Source organism: Marmota monax, unplaced genomic scaffold, assembly GCF_021218885.2.
Source record: "Marmota monax isolate L192 unplaced genomic scaffold, Marmota_monax_Labrador192_F-V1.1 WCK01_AAM20220418_F8-fsc00199, whole genome shotgun sequence".
Lineage (NCBI taxonomy): Eukaryota > Metazoa > Chordata > Mammalia > Rodentia > Sciuridae > Marmota > Marmota monax.
This window is the reverse complement of record NW_026694340.1, coordinates 1,099,097-1,116,762: the sequence shown is the minus strand read 5'-3', so window position 1 is coordinate 1,116,762 and position 17,666 is coordinate 1,099,097. Positions and strand designations below refer to the sequence as shown.

The 17,666-nt window shown below is 38.5% G+C and overlaps 1 protein-coding gene across 3 annotated transcripts in view; it reads left to right on the top strand.

Moving 5' to 3' along the window:
* Positions 1-12,706: 12,706 nt before the first annotated feature.
* Aff4 (ALF transcription elongation factor 4) overlaps positions 12,707-17,666 on the top strand; it is an 88,505-nt gene continuing 83,545 nt past the window's right edge. For 2 of the 3 annotated variants that reach the window (XM_046467665.2, XM_046467666.2), the window contains exon 1: positions 12,708-13,050. The gene's annotated coding sequence lies outside the window, so the exon portion shown is untranslated. Of the gene's footprint in view, positions 13,051-17,666 lie in introns of all 3 variants that reach the window. The other variant, XM_058586521.1, reaches the window with a different exon arrangement.

The following is a 17,666-nucleotide window of genomic DNA, read 5'->3' as shown; positions in this document are numbered from 1 at the left end:
TCACAGTACCATACAAATAAATAAATCCTTCCCACGGGAACTTTCTTTTTAAAAGTGTGTGTGTATATGTTTACTTTGTATAGTTAATCATTTTAATTTATAGGCCAGGGCTGGGGATGTGGCTCAAGCGGTAGTGAAGCCAGATTTAAAGTTAGGTAGTCAGTGTAGTTAGATAAATCGGGTCTAATGCCCAGTGAAATCTAAAATGGAGGCCATGCTGGCAATGATTCCGGGAAACGCAGGACAACTCATGGAATGTTAATGAAGTCCCGAAAAGGCCCTAGGCCAAAGTCCACCTCAAAGAAATGTTAATGAACAGCCCCCAGCAAAAAGGTGCTGACTCAGAAGTCCTTCCTGACCAGATTACTTCTTTGGCCCACCTGTGTCCCACCCCTCGGGCCTTCCCACCTACATTCCATCACTGAAAGAACTATAAAAAGGGGAGACAACATCCCTTCCACGGATTCCACCTCTTGGGTCCCCTTCTTCCTCCGGGAGAAGTCTTTTCTGCTGTCCTTTAATAAACTTCTAATTTCTACTCTGACCTTGCCTTGGCGTGCTTCTTTGGTGTTATTCTTCAACATTGGGGAAGCAAGGACTCGTCACCAGTCAACAGCGGTAACAGTAGCGCGCTCACCTGGCATGCGTGCGGCCCGGGTTTGATCCTCAGCACCACATACAAAGATTGTGTCCGCCGAAAACTAAAAAATAAATAAATATTTAAAATATATATATATATATATATATATAAAATAATAAAATAAATAAATTTATAGGCCAAAAGGGAATGAACTTCAAACAGGGAGTAATATGTACATAGGGTATGCATGTAGATAAGGAAATAAAATTGAGCATTATTTAAAATTAGACTTTAATGTTATTAGTGATTCTCCCCATGTAAATTGCTTAAAATCATTACAAACGTCTGAAAGAAAATTATAAACCGAGCATGGTGGCTATCGCCTGTAATCTCAGCAACTCAGGAGGCTAAGGCAAGAGTACTGAAAGTTCGAGGCCAGCCTCAGCAATTTAGCAAGGCTCTAAGCAATTTAGTGAGATCCTGTCTCAAAATTTTAAAAAAGGAAGAAAGAAAATTATGGTCTAGATTGTGCTGCCAGTTTCCATGATGTTTTCCAGTTATTTTGCCCTTGGGTAATCCCTTTTCACACTGTATCAGGGCTGACTAATAGAATGGAACTAAGTGGCAGGATGTGACTTCATAATAGGCATTATTCCTTCTTCCTTGTCTCTTGAAATATACTCTCCAGGGTAAGCAGCTTCCATGCCACAAGGATATGTGAGCAGCCTTCTAGAGAGACCTCCATGGGTAGGAACTGAGTTCTACCAACAACCCGCACTGACCTATCAGTCATGTCTGGGAGCCATCTGGAAGCAGATCCACCATTCCCAGTTAAGCCTTCAAAGAACTACAGCTTCTTAAGGGACCCCAAGCCAGAACTGCCTAAAAAAGTCACCTGAATTCCTGACTCACAGGAATTGTGAGAGATAATATAATTATTGTTTATTTTAAGCCACTAAGTTTTGAGTAATTTGTTATGCAATAATTAAAAAATAATGTTTAGGGGCTGGGGATGTGGCTCAAGCGGTAGCGCGCTCGCCTGGCATGCGTGCGGCCCGGGTTCCATCCTCAGCACCACATACAAACAAAGATGTTGTGTCCGTCGAGAACTAAAAAAAATAAATATTAAAAATTCTCTCTCTCTCTCTCTCCCTCTCTCACTCTATCTTTAAAAAAAAATAATGTTTATATATATATATATATATATATATATATATATATATATATATATTTTTTTTTAATCTTTATTTTATTTATTTATGTGGTGCTGAGGATCCAACCCAGGGCCTCACACGTGCTAGGTGAGCGCTCTACTGCTGAGCCACAATCCCAGTCCCATATATTTTAAAAATATTTTTAATTGTAGATGGACACAATATCTTTATTTATTTATTTTTTATGTGGTGCTAAGGATTGAACCCAGTGCCTCACACTTGCAAGGCAAGTGCTGTGCTACTGAGCTACACCCCCAGCCCCTGCTTATATGTTTTGAAGTTAATATTTATTAAAAAACTGCATTAAGATTTTTGCTCAAAATTAATCGGTGAGATGTTTTCCTTGCCAACCTATCCAAATTAGTCCATCATATCATTGTATTCCTTTGCTTTGACTTTTCTTTTTTTCATTCATACCTGACAGTTTATTATGTGGTGTGTGCAAGTGTGTGTGTGTTCACTGAAATTGGAGCCCCATTTTATGAGGACAAGGACTTCATTTTGTTCACTACTGCCTCTGAGGCCTAGAATGCTTAGAATGCTGCCTGGTATATAATAGAAAGTTAATAATTGTTGAAATAATGAATAAATGAATTGAATCTCTTAAAAAAATCATTAATATATACATTTGCCTTAATAGTGAATTTAGATTTTTAGTTGAGGGAAGAAGAAATCAAGGGATTGTGAGCCATGTGTGAATTTGTATAAATTATTATCTTTTCTTTATTTTTTTTAATATTTATTTTTTAGTCATAGGTGGACACAATACCTTTATTTTATTTTTTATGTGGTGCTGAAGATTGAACCCAGTGCCTCACATATGCTAGGCGAGTATTCTACCTCTGAGCCACAATCCCAGCCCACTTTTCTTTTTTCTTTTTCCAGTCCACTTTTCTTTATTAAAAAAAAAAAAACATTTTTAGTTGTAGATGGACACAATACCTTTGTTTATCTTTATGTGGTACTGAGGATTGAACCCAGCACCTCACATGTGCTAGGCAAGTGGTCTATCACTGAGCCAGAAACCCAGCCCTAAATTACTTAATGTTAATATTAGAATCATTACAACAAAAAAACACCTTTAAAAGTAATTAAAGACATTTCATTCTGGTAGACAGCCTCTAAAATAGCCCCCAATGATCCCTGCCTCCTGATGTTCCTGTCCTGCACAATACCCTCCCAACACTTAACTGGGCCAACTTGTGCCTTGTGAAACCAATAGGATGTCACAGAAATAAAGAGTGTAACTTATGAGGCTAGGTCATAAAAGAAATTGAAATTTTTATATGTAATATTCCATCACACCTGAATTTCTTCACAAAAAAATAAGAAATGGAAAGGAGGTTGCTTCCTGAGTAAGTTTCCAAGAGATTCATGTGTTAGCCAAGCAAGAAAAGCCATGTATTGATGGGGAGTTGATTAAATCAGCAGCCAGCGAACTATAACCAGAGAAAATCAACTTTTTAAAGTTTATTAGCCTTTCAGTGAAAATAGTTGTTCAGCATTGAACACAGGGATCAGTATCAAGAGACAAGTAAGCAACAAGGCAAGTTGTTTCTCTTTAATCACTTTTTTATTTTTTTAAATTATTTTTAAATTTTTTTTTTGTTGTAGTTGGACACAATTCCTATTTTTTAATTAATTTACTTTTATGTGGTGCTGAGGATTGAACCCAGGGTCTCATACGTGCTAGGCGAGCACTCTACCACTGAGCCACAACTCCAGTCCCTAAATCACTTTTTTATAATAGCTTTTTTTTTAATAGTTTTTTTTTTTTTAAAGTACATAGTCTTTCTCTTCATTCTTTTTCTTCTCCTCTTTCCTTCTCCTCCTCTCCTTCTTCTTTTTTGTGTTGCTGGGAATTGAACCCAGTGCCTCTCACATGCTAAACAAATGCTCTCTTGCTAGCTTTTTGAGATATTACTAATATACCCACAATTTGCCCATTTAAAGTGTGCAATTCAACGTTGTACAACCGATATCAGAATAACTTTTAAAATATTCTGATCACCTCAAAGAAACTCTGTACCTATTAGCACTCAGTACCTATTTCCTGCTCCCTAAAACAAACCAACCCTAGGCACTCTAATTCATTTTCTGTTAGTTCAGATTAGTTTTTTGTGGACATTTTGTATAAATGGAATCATAAGATACATTATCCATTGTGACTGATTCTTCTTACTTAGCAGAATGTTTCCAAGTTTCATTCATGTTGAAGCATGTATGAGTAGTTCATTTCTTTTTATTGCCAAATAATATTCCATTATATGAACATACCAATTGTGCTTATCCATTCTTTACTTGAAGAACATTAGGGTTGTATCCAACTTTTTATTATTTTTTTTTCAGTAATGGGACTTGAAACCGAGAGAGATAGCTCTATTTTGAGAGAGTGTCTCATAGTTACCTAGGCTGGCCTCAAACTTGCCAAATTCCTGCCTCAGCTTCCCAAATTGCTGGGATTACAGGTATATGCAACTGTACCTGGCTTGTTCCCTATCTTTTGGCTATTATGAGTGATTCTGCTTTAAACACTCATATTCAAGATTTTATGTGAACATGTATTTTGAATTGTCTTGGATACATATATCCCTAGGAATGGTATTTGTAGATTATATAGTAACTGGTTTTTGTTTTTTTTGTTTTGTTTTGTTTTGGTGTCTGTGTCTAGAGATCTAGCCCAGGCCCTTGCTCATGCTAAGCATGGATTCTACCACTGGGCTATACTCTGAGCCCCATATGTTTAACATTTTGAGGAACTGACAGGCTATTTTCCAAAGCATCTGTACCATTTTACACTTCCACTGGCAATCTATGTTCCAATTGCTCTACATCTTACCAACAATTGTAATTATCTGTCATTTTGATTATAGCCATTCTAGGGGCTGTGAAGCAGTAACTCATTATTTTGATTTGCATTGACCTGATGGATAATGAGTATTTTATATGCTCAATGGGTCAGTCATCTACCTTCTTTAGAGATGGGTCTGTTAGATCCTTTGCCCATTTTAAAAGAGCTTTTGTGGTGCTGGGGATTGAACCCAGGGCCTTGTGCATGCAAGGCAAGCACTCTACCAACTGAGCTATATCTCCAGCCCTCTTTTCATTTTCTTGATGGTGTCATTTGAAGTACAAAAGTTTTTAGTATGGATGAAGTCCAGTTTATCTATTTTGTTTTCTTTTGTAGCTTGTACTTTTGGTGTCATATCTATTAAACTCTGGCTCAATCCTGGTCCTGAATATTTGTGGCTGTTTTAAGAATTTCATAGTTTTCACTCTTACAGGTAGGTCTCTGATCCCTTTGAATTAAATGTTTTTGTATTTTGTGAGCTGGGGGTCCAAATCCATTCTTTTGCATAGGATTTTTTGTTGTCCAAACCATTTGTTTGAAAGTTTGTTGAACTGTCTTGGAACTCTTGTTAAAAATCAATTGAAGAGTTGGGGTTGTGGCTCAGCAGTAGAGTGCTTATACCTTACCTGTGAGGAACTGGGTTTAAACCCAAGCACCACATAAAAATAAATAAACAAAATAAAGGTATTGTATCCATTTACAACTAAAAAGTATTTTTAAAAAATCAATTGAAAATAAATATGAGGGTTTATCTCTTGACTCTCAGTTTTTTTTTTAAAGAGAGAGAGAGGAGAGAGAGAGAGAATTTTAATATTTATTTTTTAGTTATCGGCGGATACAACATCTTTGTTTTGTATGTGGTGCTGAGGATCGAACCCGGGCCGCACGCATGCCAGGCAAGCACGCTACCGCTTGAGCCACATCCCCAGCCCCTTGACTCTCAGTTTTATTCTATTGATCTATATGTTTTTGACTCCTGATGAGTCAATGGAGAGTACCAATACTACTCAGTTGTTATTTATTCAAGGGGCAATGTTAGGTTGAAGTGACTTAAGAATTAGCCTCTGTGAATAATGTGCATGAAACAACTACCTGTGAGATTATTCTCAAGGAAAAAAAACATTCATTATTTCCCGAAATGGAATCTGGTGAGTTATAGTTAATATTAGTACCAAAATATGTGGAGCAGAGAAAGCTTAGTTGGACAGATTTACAGAGCTGGTGACAACATAAGGTGTTGAAAGCCTCATGGGAAATATTTGAATTTATCATGTGTTATTCAAGCAATAGAGCTGAGAGTGAATTTCATTTGTTTTTCTGGACCTAATCATGATGAGTTCCAGGAGTTTTTACAGAGATAAAGCTGAATATCCTAACATTATTGACCACACAACAGTTTGATGGCTTATTATTATGATTTGCTAAACAGGTGTGTTTACTAAGACTTGTATTCTCTTAGACAGTGGTAAGTTATTGTTGTGAATGTTTGAGCACAAGGCTGAGATAGAAATTTATAAACATTATGTTAAAATACACACAAAATTTATCCTCTTTACCATTTTTAAGTGTAGAGTTCAGTGAGATTAATTACATTAACATTATTATGAAATCATCACTACCATCACCACCATCCATCTCCACCGACTCTTTTCTTTTTTTTTTTTTTTAAATATTTATTTATTTATTTTAATTCTCGGCGGACACAACATCTCTGTATGTGGTGCTGAGGATCGAACCCTAGCCGCACGCATGCCAGGCGAGCGCGCTACCGCTTGAGCCACACCCCCAGCCCCTCCACCGACTCTTTTCATCTTATAAAATGGAAGCTCTCTATTAAACAATAATTCCATATTCCTTATACCCCAAACTCCTTGCAACCTCCCTTCTATTTCTACCCCCCCTAGGGATTGAACTCAGGGTGATTTACCAGTAAAGCACATCTCCAGACTTTATTTTTTGTTTTGATGCAGGGTCTGGTCAATTAGCTCAAGCAGACCTTGAAATTTCTATCCTCCATCCTTGAAATTTCCTCAGCATCCTGAGTTGCAGGGATTGCAGGCATGTGCTGCAACACACAGTTTACCACCATTCTAAATTTGACTACTCAATAGTTGTCTTTTTGTGACTGGCTTATTTCACTTAGCATAATGTGAAATATGGGCTTCACCATGTTTGTCACGTGTGTCAATTTCTTCCATTTTTAAGGTTAGATACTATTCCATTATATGTACATATTAATTTTGTTTATTCATTTATCCATTAATGGACACTTGGGTTGCTCTTACCTTTTGACAGTTATGTTATTGTGATAGGTGAAATTCTTTTTCAAGAATTTAACCTTGGGGATGGGGTTGTGGCTCAAGAGGTAGAGTGCTTGCCTAGCATGTGTGATATTATAAAAATAAAATAAAGATATTGTGTCCAGCTATACTCTAAAACATAAATATTTTAAAAAAATTTAACCTTTATTTATTTGTTTTTATGTGGTGCTGAGGATCAAACCCAGGGCCTCACCCCCGCCCCCCCCCCCATGTGAAATCCTCATGAATGACAGTTCCTCTCAACTACTGTTATTGAACACTAAATGATTTTGGAAATCAGCTTTTGGAGAAGATGTATAATTGTTTAATTGTTTCTTAAGTAGTTCAACCTAAAATGACAAAAACAGTGTTTATATGTGAAACTTTTAATGAGGTAAAGTCATTTAGGCAACCAAAAACTCTTTTGAATGGCTTAAGGGAAATTTTAATACTACCAACAAGGTAGTACAATGCAATGGGCATCTGAGAGAATCCCTAGTGTCTATCAAGGTCAGTTGTGAAATGTTTAGAGAAAGCAAATATTTCTCTATTTAAATGGACATTGAACTGCTCAGCTTTTCAAAAGATGGCTTCAAATGATGATTTATGTTCCCTGTTAGGAAAAATATGCTTCCCAAAGATAATCACATACTGATCCCTAGTACCTGTGAATATGCTATTTTACATGTCAAAGGAGGAATTAAAGTGGCATAAGGAATTAAGGTTGTTTATTCTGTTGAATTTAAAATGGAAAGATTATAATCTGGATGATCTGAATTGAATCAAAGTAATCAGAAATATCCCGAAGTATATACTTTTATATAATATATAGTATACATGTACATATGTTTATTTATATATCAAATAAATCAGTGAGGCAGAATAGAAGGTCAGAGTGCTGTGATTTAAAAAGAACTCAACCAGTCATTGTTGGCTTTGAAGATGATGGACCAGTTCAAGAGTGTAGGAATGAGGGCAGCCTCTAGAAGTTGAAAAGGAAAGAAAACAGATTCTGTCTACCCCAGAGCATCTAGAAAGGAGTAGCCTTGTCAATATCTAGATCTTAACCAGTGAGACCCACTTAACTCACAGAATTTTAAGGTAATAAATTTGTGTTGTTTTAAGGCCCCAAATTTGCAATCATTTGTTACAGCAGCAATAATAAAACTCATACTCTCCCAGACTCTAATTACCTTTGCCTTGGTATGTTCACTAATCCTAATGTATTAGTTCTTACCCAAACCTAGCCAAGCTGCCTGAATTGAAGTCATCTAAAATTAGGACTCCAAAACCTATTAATATTTCAAGGTAGAGATTTCTTTTTTTTGTACTGGGGATTGAACCCAGGGGCGCTCAACCACTGAGCCACATCCCCAGCTCTTTTTTTTAAAAAATATTTTTTGCTGGGGAGCTGGGGATATACTCAATTGTTAGAGTTCTTGCCTTGCATGCACAAGGCCCTGCATTCAATCCCTAGCACCAAAAAATAAAAAATAAAAAAAAATTTTTAGCTGTAGATGGACATAATATCTTTATTTTATTTATTTTTTTATGTGGTGCTGAGAATTGAAACCAGTGCCTCACACATGCTTGGCAAGCGCTCTGCCATTGAGCCAGAACCCCAGCCCATGAAAATTATTTTAAAGCCTTAATAAAAACCTCCAGCCCTTTTTTGTTTTTTAATTAGAGACAGGGTCTCACTGAGTTGCTTAGGGCTTTCCTAAATTGCTGAGGCTGGCTTTAGACTTGTGATCCTTCTGCCTCAGTCTCCCAAATTGCTGGGATTACAGGCATGCACCACCACCCCGCAGAGATCTCTCTTACCTGCAGTAAACAATCAACTTAACTTTGCTCTGTCCAACTATTTTTGGCAGTATTTTTGGGGAATCAGAATCTGACGATTGTTTTACCTGTGCTTAGAATAGTACCTACTCTATAAAGATGTTTAATAATTATTTGATAAATAACAAATAAATTGTTGGAATTTCTACCACAATGAAGAGTAATGTTTATGCAGCTGTAGTTGTAACTTGGTATTTCCTATATCTAGATATTACTTTCAGAAAGTATTAGTGAAGATTATTATTTTTTAAAAGTATTTTTTAGATGTTGATGGATACAATACCTTTATTTATTTATCTTTATGTGGTGCTGAGGGTTGAACCCAGGGCCTCACACATGCTAGGCGAGGTCTCTACCACTGAGCCAGTACCCCAGCCCATGAAGATTATTTTTAAAGCCTTAATAAAACTTCATATATGAATGTTTATAGTGGCTTTATTCATAATTTTTAAAAACTGGATACAACCCAAATGTCTCTCAACTGATTAATAGCTAAACAGTGTTATATCCATATAATGGACTACTACTTAGCAATTCATTAGAAATAAATTACTGGTACATGAATTTCAAAGGCATTGTGCCAAGTGAAAGAAGTCAGACTTAAAGGCTGTATACTGTGAGTCAGCTTATATAGTATTCTAGAAAAGGTAAAATTATAAGGACAAAAAGGAGATCTATGATTGCTAGGAACTGGGAGTTGAAATGAAACATTCACTATAAGAGGGCACAAGGCAATGTTTTGGGGTGATAGAAATGTCTTGTATGCATACACTGTTTAAGTAACAGTGTTTTTATTTTTTCCCCTCTCCCATTTTTCAGTGATAGAGATCGAATCCAGCATCTTGTGCACACTAAGGAAGTATTTTAGTCCTCAGCCACATCCCTAGTCCCCAAATGTTCTGTATCTTGATTGTGGTGGTGATTATAGAATCCATTAAAAAGAATGAATTTTACTGTAGAGAAATTATACTTCCAAAAAACTAATTTAAAAACAGTATTCTACTAAGAACTTGTTTTCTTAACAATAGACATTAAATCCTTTAAAATATTGTATGTTAATAAAAAAAAAATCATAATTTTTTTCTTTTTACAGTTTTATGGTAGGATTTTCTGCTATTTCTCCATTGTGTATAGTAGTCTTACATAGTTCTAGAACATAAAGTTAAAGACAACTCACTTTTTAAGAAATGAATGAATCTTCTTAAATAAAAACGATAGGAGTATTAGCCAGGTTGGGTGGCACAGGCCTTACAACCCCAGCAACTTGGGGGGCTGAGACAGGAGGGTCACAAGTTGGCCAGCCTCAGCAACTTAGTGAGGCCCTCAGCAAGTCTCAAAATAAAAAATAAAAAGGGATGGGGATGTAACTCAGTGGTAAAAGTGGGTTAAATTCCCAGTACCAAAAAGTAAAAAAAAAAAAAAAAAGTATTAAAATGTTAAACATTGAGAAATAGTGCAGAGGGTCCCTGTAGCCTCCTCAGTGGTCATGTGCTTCCTTAGCATGCTCCAGGCCCTGGGCTCAATTCCTGTCACCTCAAAATCAATTTGAGAAATAATTTTTTTTTAAAGAGAGAGTTTTTTAATATTCATTTTTTAGTTTTCGGTGGACACAACATCTTTATTTTATTTTTATGTGGTGCTGAGAACGAACCCAGCGCCCCGCGCATGCCAGGCGAGCACATTACCGCTTGAGCCATATCCCCAGCCCAGAAATAATTTTATAACATTTTTTTCTCACATTTTCTGAAAGGGTAGGAAATTCTTATTTGCAGAATAATCCCAAATGTTCTTTTCTTTTGCTACTCTCCATCCTTTCCTAACCATACCTTATACAGTCTTGTAAATTTTCTTAGAAATTGAAAGAAAGCAAATTAAATTGGTACAACTTCTATGTAATTTGGCAATAGCTATCAAAATTAAAAATATCTTTTGATGTAGCTAGGCATGGTGGCACATGCCTATAATCCCAGTGGCTCAGGAGGCTGAGCCAGTAGGATCACAAGTTGGAGGTCAGTCTCAGCAAATTAGCCAGACTCTAAGAAACTTAATGAGACCCCATTTCAAGATAAAAAGTGAAAAGGGCTGGGAATGTGGCTCAGTGGTTAAACACCCCTGGGTTTAACTCCTGGTATCAAAACAAAACAATTTTTTGATGTAATGATTCCAGTTTAAAGATTTATTATATATCAATTTATTTTTCTTTGTGGTGCCAGGGATTGAACCCAGGGCCCTGTGCATTCCAGGCAAGCACTCTACCAACTGAGCTGTATCTCCAGCCATGTAAAAAAAAAATTTTTTTTCTTGGTATTTGGGATTGAACCCAGGGGCACTTAATCCCTGAGCCACTCCCCAGCCCTTTTTTTGTATTTTATTTAGAGACAAGGTCTCACTGAGTTGCTTAGGGCCTCACTAAATTGTTGAGACTGTCTTTGAACTGCAATCCTCCTGCATCAGCCTCTGGAGTTGCTGGGATTACAGACCTGCACCACCACAACCAGTTTATTATATATTTATAATTGTCTACTGTATGGGCTTACTCATTGAAACTTAACATGTAATAAGGGCATGACAACAATCTAAATATCCACCTGTAGAGGATTGGCTTAAATCACATCTGCAGTGGATCGCATACATGAGGAAGAGGCATCTTTTATGTACTAATACAGAGGGATGTCCAAGATATTTTGCAGAAAGGAAGGAACTGACAGTGTATATAGTGTGTTATCTTTTGTGTAAAAAAAAAGTATCTATATATTTTAGGCTAGTTCTAAATTTCTTGAATCAGGATCCCATGGTTTTTTGTTTTGGGGTGCTGGGAATCAGATCCAGGGTCTTGTGAATGTTAGGCAAGCGTACTACCCCTGAGAGCTAGATCCCTATTTCATGTGGCTGTACTTTAATGTATTTTTATAACATATATAGGATAAGATTCATTAGAAAATGCTAATTAGTTCTAGGACTGGAGTAATTGAATGGCAGGGATAGAAGAGGCAATTATTTTTTACTCCATTCTGTCCTAATATGGTTGGAGTTTTGCATTTATTTCATAATTTATTGGATAAAATATTTGTAGAAAGTGATGGTTAAATATTAGATGGTCAGCCAGAAATTTTAAAGATGAAATTACCCTTCTATGGATGCTTTCATGAGGCTCCTTCAAATGAAGAAAGCGGGTAAAAGACATGAACTTTTGTGTTTTTCAAATAAACAAGAGTCTTTCCTGGATAGTTACCATAATGGATCCTAAGAGACCCTAAAATCCTGTCTAGCCTATAACTATGACTTCATTCTCAGTTAAATCATGACTTGCCCTGACTGGCAGGTTATTAAGAGGTGCAGAAAATGACATCCTGAAGAAAAATATCAGTGGCGAGAAATGTTGGCTTTTGGGTCAATTCAAGCCTCTAGCAGAAATTCCCTTTTCTGCGGGACCTGTTGAGGGCAGCAGGACCCGGGAAGGCTCGAGAACAGTCCAGGGCGGAACTTGGTACCAGGACTGGGCTGGGCCAGACTGATGCCCACGAGGGCGGCAGGACAGACGGGGCTCCTTCGTCTGAGCCCCAGAACCGGTAGATCCGGCCCGGCACCGCCTCTCCTCGCCTTCCGAACCTCACTAGCGGGCAGCGCGCAGGAGGTGTGCAGGCCTAGTCCTGCCCCCCTGGCCCTGCCCAAGCGGCGGCCGTGCCCAGCAGCCCCAGCCTAGACCACCTGTGCCCGCTCTCGGCCAGCCCGCGGCAGTGCGACCCGAAGGTATCGCACGTCAGCACCCGGGGGCGTCGCCTCGGGCGCCACAGGCCCACAGCCCCCACTCTCTCGGCGGGAGGGGCGCATCGTCGTCACGTGACGCCCCGCACCCAGTCGGTCCTAGTCACGTGGGCCGCCCGGCCCCTGCGTCAGTCAGTCCTGGCTGCTGGAGTCGAGCCGTCGCCGCCGCCGCCGCCGCCAGCGGACGGGGCGGGGATCGCGGTGCCAGGTCTTCGTCAGCCCGCCCCCGCCGCCTCAGTCAGCCGTCCCAGGCTGGGCCCCGCCGTCATGGAGCGGGGCGGGCCCTCCCTCTTTGCCGTGTGAGGTGTGCCGTCGCCACCGCCTTAGCTTTCCGAGGCCTCCGGAACCTCCGCCGCCCGAAGCCCCTCGCCCTTGGCAGGCTGTCGCCGCCCCCTGGGCGGGCCTGAATGCGCGTCCGGTGAAGGTGCAGGCCCGGCGTCGCTGCTGCCGCAGCCGCAGCCGGGAGATGGTTCGGGCCTAGCGGAGCCGGGACTGGAGGTGAGGAGGGCCGACTGACGGACTGACAGACCGGGCCGTGGGGGAGGGGAGGCCAAGTCCGCCGGGCGCTCGAGGGGACCCTCTGGGCGCGGGCTGCTTCATCCGGCTTCGCCCCTCATCTTCGCGTTCACTCCCCACCCTTTCGCAGGAAAAATAAAATAAAATAATACTAATAAAAAAAGGGCCAACCCTAATCTCAGCAAATATTCCCACAGCCCATCTTTTCGCTGTTTCTCCTTTCGTTACTTAATCTATTCCTTCTTTTGGACAGTCCGTCGTCTGAATCGTTCCTTTTTAATACTCTCCTCAATTTCAGATTATTCCTGGTTAAAGAGAAAATAGGCCCAGATTCTGGCTATCATTACCCAACTAGTTCTCGCTTTCCTTCTCGCGATCCTGCGCACCTCCCCCTCTCTCCCGTCCTCTGCAAAAAAAAAAAAAAAAGAAAAATTTTCCGTCTTTGACCAGCCAAGGGGGATTGACTAAAAATGGGAACAGGGGGTGTAATATTCGAATACCCTCTCCCCACTTCTGAATCGGCCTGTTACCTGGGTCTCCCGATAGCTTGTATTTGGATATTGATGTTTAGGCCTTTGCTCCAGCTGCCTGTGCTCGGGGTTAATCTCGTAATTGACGTCAGTGCTTTGTTCCTTCCACTTTGCTGTTCCTTCCACTCTTTGAGGATGGATCATGGGGTATAGGAGTTTGGGGAGTATCCTTATTGCGTTTTCATTCACAAACGACATCATTTATAGCGACTTGAAAGTACAAATCTGAAATGCGTGTGTATGGAGTTCAAACTAAGAGGAAGAGTTCTATTGAGGGTTGCTGTAGTTTTATCAGTTGCAATTCAGAATTGTGTGATTTCTTCCCTGCTGGCTACAGAGAGATTTTAAACTAAGGCCAGTCCCTTTTCTAGTGACCAGTGTTTTTCTTGACGAAATCTAAGATAAAGAAGCCAGAAAATAGGCTGTTCGTGTGACAGTTAAAGTCTGTGTTTTTTTTTAGGACTCAGATTTAGACTCAAAGCTTTGTTTCTATATTGATTCTGCAATGCTTTATGAAGTCTTTCTCTCTTTTTTAAAACTGTCCTTTAGCTTATCAAAATTGAAATACTTAGAAGAACTTTCTTAATTTGGTATTTGATAAAAGTGTCTTTGTGGCCCGAGTCTGCCTAGAATCATCTTTAGTAATATGTACATAAAGAAGTATTGGCAAGTGGCCACTTGGTTTTCAACAAAGCTGGCTTCTTCACGTCTCTCAGGTTTATTTTTCCTTATTCATCACTGCATTTTTCAGTCTCTGAATAACAAAAGTCTCAAATTTATTTTTTATTATCTTTCACAGTGAACTTTTGTTTCTAATATCCATAATTTCATTCAGTTTGTGGTGGTTTGCAGGCTGATTTTTGTTTGCTTTGAGGAGCAGTAGGCAGATTTCACTTTAGACAAAATTTTGCTTCAAGTGAGGAGGACATATGGTGTCTGTGAATGACCAAGACTTTGCCTTTCCGTTGAGGGTAAAAAAAAAAAAAAAGCTGTGTTAATTGGTACATGGTCTACAGTTTGGGGGTATAAAGGCGACTCCAACAGTGCTTTGGTGAAGCTGTGTAATTAAGAATTCCTAAAGAGAGAATATTTTCATTCCGATTCACTTTCTACTTGTCAGATTCTCACATTCATATCTTTACATCCCCTTTTCCATGTTCTTGAGTTATTATACCCCTTTTGTAACAGTTAATATATTATACCTTGTATTGTGATTTTCTTACAGGTTTGTTGTAGCGTTTTTAGAGCAAGTACCTTATTTATTGTTCCTAATATTTTATATAGTTGCTAGATTGTATTTGAATGTGATAATATTTTGAACTTGGAATTGTTGTTATATCAAATTATCCTATTTAATATTTCACAAAATAGGTAATTTAAAGAAAGCCGTGTGAGCAAATGATTAGTATTTGAAGGAAAATAATGAATCCCAACTTCAAAAGGTGAAAATAGAAGATGAAGCCTTTTAAAAGTTATCTATCTTACCTTTTTTGGAGGGGTAATGTAAATGTCATGGTTTTATGTGTAACTGAGGAACAAAGAAAGCAGGCATTTCTTCTTTTGTGACCATCTACTGGTTTAGAATGGAATCCCAAATCAAAGAGTTTTGTGGGTTTTTTTTTTTTTTTTTTGTACTGGGAATTGAACCCGAGGGCACTTAACCACTGACCCATGTCCCCAGCCCTTTTTTATATTTTATTAGAGACAAGGTCTCACTGAGTTACTTAGGGTCTTACTGAGTTGCTGAGGCTGAGTTTGAACTGGCAATCCTCCTGCATCAGCTTCCCAAGTTGCTGGAATTACAGGCATGTGCCACTGTGTCCAGCTCAAAGAGGTGTTCTTAAGTAGAAGAGCACATAGTGACCCAGTAGTGCAGTGTATATCATAAAAATTGAAGACTTAGGTTTTGTTTTTGTGTTGACTCTGTTTTACAGATAACTTATATAAAAACTTTCCTAAATAATGTAAGGGTTCCCATCTTTTTTCCAATCCTCATTATTCTCTCTTTTTCTTTTTTTTTTAGAGAGAGAGAGAGAGAAAGAGACAGAGAGACAGAGAATTTTTTAATATTTATTTGTTAGTTTTCGGTGGACACACATCTTTGTTTGTATATGGTGGTGAGGATTGAACTGCGCACGCATTCCAGGCGAGCGGGCAACCGCTTGAGCCACATCCCCAGCCCCTCTCTTTTTATTATTTCCTCTGATAAGTTGGAACAATTATATTTGATTTGGTGTATGCCACTCTCAGTTATCATGAAATAAGATGTAGTTAGTGACTAAAGATTGTTTTAAAGCTAATGTGACCTGTTACCTTGTTGCTTTTTCCTTTAGTTTAAGAAAAGTCCCCCCACTTGTCTATCTTATTTGAAGCAGTGCTCTATGGTACATGAAGGGAGAGCAGTGATAGAAATTCCAAATGTTAACTTTTGGCTGATCATCAGCATTTGTTTTTGTCTTGATGTTCATTTTCACTGGCATCATACCTGAGAATTTTAATGGTATTGGCACATAGAAAAATTTAGTGCCACTAAATTTAGTTCCAAAATATTTCAAAGAATTTTAATGTTGAGATTACTTATTCTGTTTTTGAAGGGAGTAAAAGTCTTATTTAAGATGTACCTGCTTCATCAGCTGTATTTTTAAAAAATCTGTAACATGAAGAATGTTCTAAGGGAAGGCATTTCTTGTAACTTTATCTTTATTGGTAGTGGCTTTAGGCAGGGAGACACAACTTATTAGTGGGTACTATTTTAAGCTATTTATTTATTTATTTTTAATTTTTTAGTTTTATTTTTTAGTTGTTGATAGACCTTTATTTATTTTATTTATATGTGGTGCTGAGAATCGAACCCAGTGCCTCACACATGCCAGGCATGTACACTACTGCTGAGCCCCAGTCTCAGCCCCCTTAAGCTAATTATTTTGATAATCATTTCCTGGGAGAGGTGGGAGAACTTCATGTATTCTTCTCCCAAGTTTCCATGGGGAGAAGAAAAAATCAGGGGCTGACTGGAATCAGTTGCCCTGGAAAACCAGTCTGGTTTGGTTACCCAGGGATTATAATGATCTGTCCTGAGGCTGCTTTGGGTCTAAATGATTCTCCCACCATTTTGTCAGTTTGGAGTTGCCTAGTGGGTTTTGACTTTTCACTTTGACTTTTCCTTTTCATGTCATTGTTAGGGAAGAGGGACAGTTTTATGGTGAAGTGAGTATTCTGTGTAGACAGATCTTCTCATCTCTGTGCAGTTTCTTTCATTTCTTTCAATGGATATATCATTTTTCCTTTCTCATTTTCTACCTGTTGAAATTTCATCATTTTGTAAGGCCTGATGCTAGTATAATCACCTTCTGAAAATTTTGCTTGATTTAAAAAAAAAATTAATTGTAAATGAACACAATACTCTTATTTTAATTATTTATTTTTATGTGGTGCTGATGGTACTAGTGCCTCACACATGCTAGACAAGTGCTCTATCATTGAGCTACAACCCCAGCCCTTGATTCGGCATCCTACTCCAATTGTGGTCTACTTGCTTTGAATCCCTGTATCACTTTGAATCTTATTTGTTATGCAGCTCCTATGGGATTATAGCTTGCTGGGTGACACAGAGCACAATGTGTCAGGAAATAATTATTAATAAAAGATAGGCTTGTGTTATATTTCATTATGTATCTAAAAGGTAAGGATTAAAGCAATAATCATACAGTAAAAAATTAACATACTTGCCAGGCATGGTGGCACATCCCTGTAATCCCAGTGTCTCAGTAGGCTGAGGCAGGAGGATTGTGGGTTCAAAGCCAGCCTCAGCAAGAGCGAGGTGCTAAACAACTCATTGAGACTGTGTCTTTAAATAAAATACAAAAAGGGCTGAGGATGAGGCTCAGTGGTTATGCACCCTTGGGTTTAATCCCCGGTACAAAAAAAAATATCCAAAATAGATCTGTACATTACATTGAGCTTGTATGCATCTCAACCCTTTCTTTCTTTCTTTCTTTTTTTTTTTTTTTTAAGTTTATAGGTGGTTTTTTTTTTTGGCTGCTGTTGTTCCCATATAGTTGGTGTATT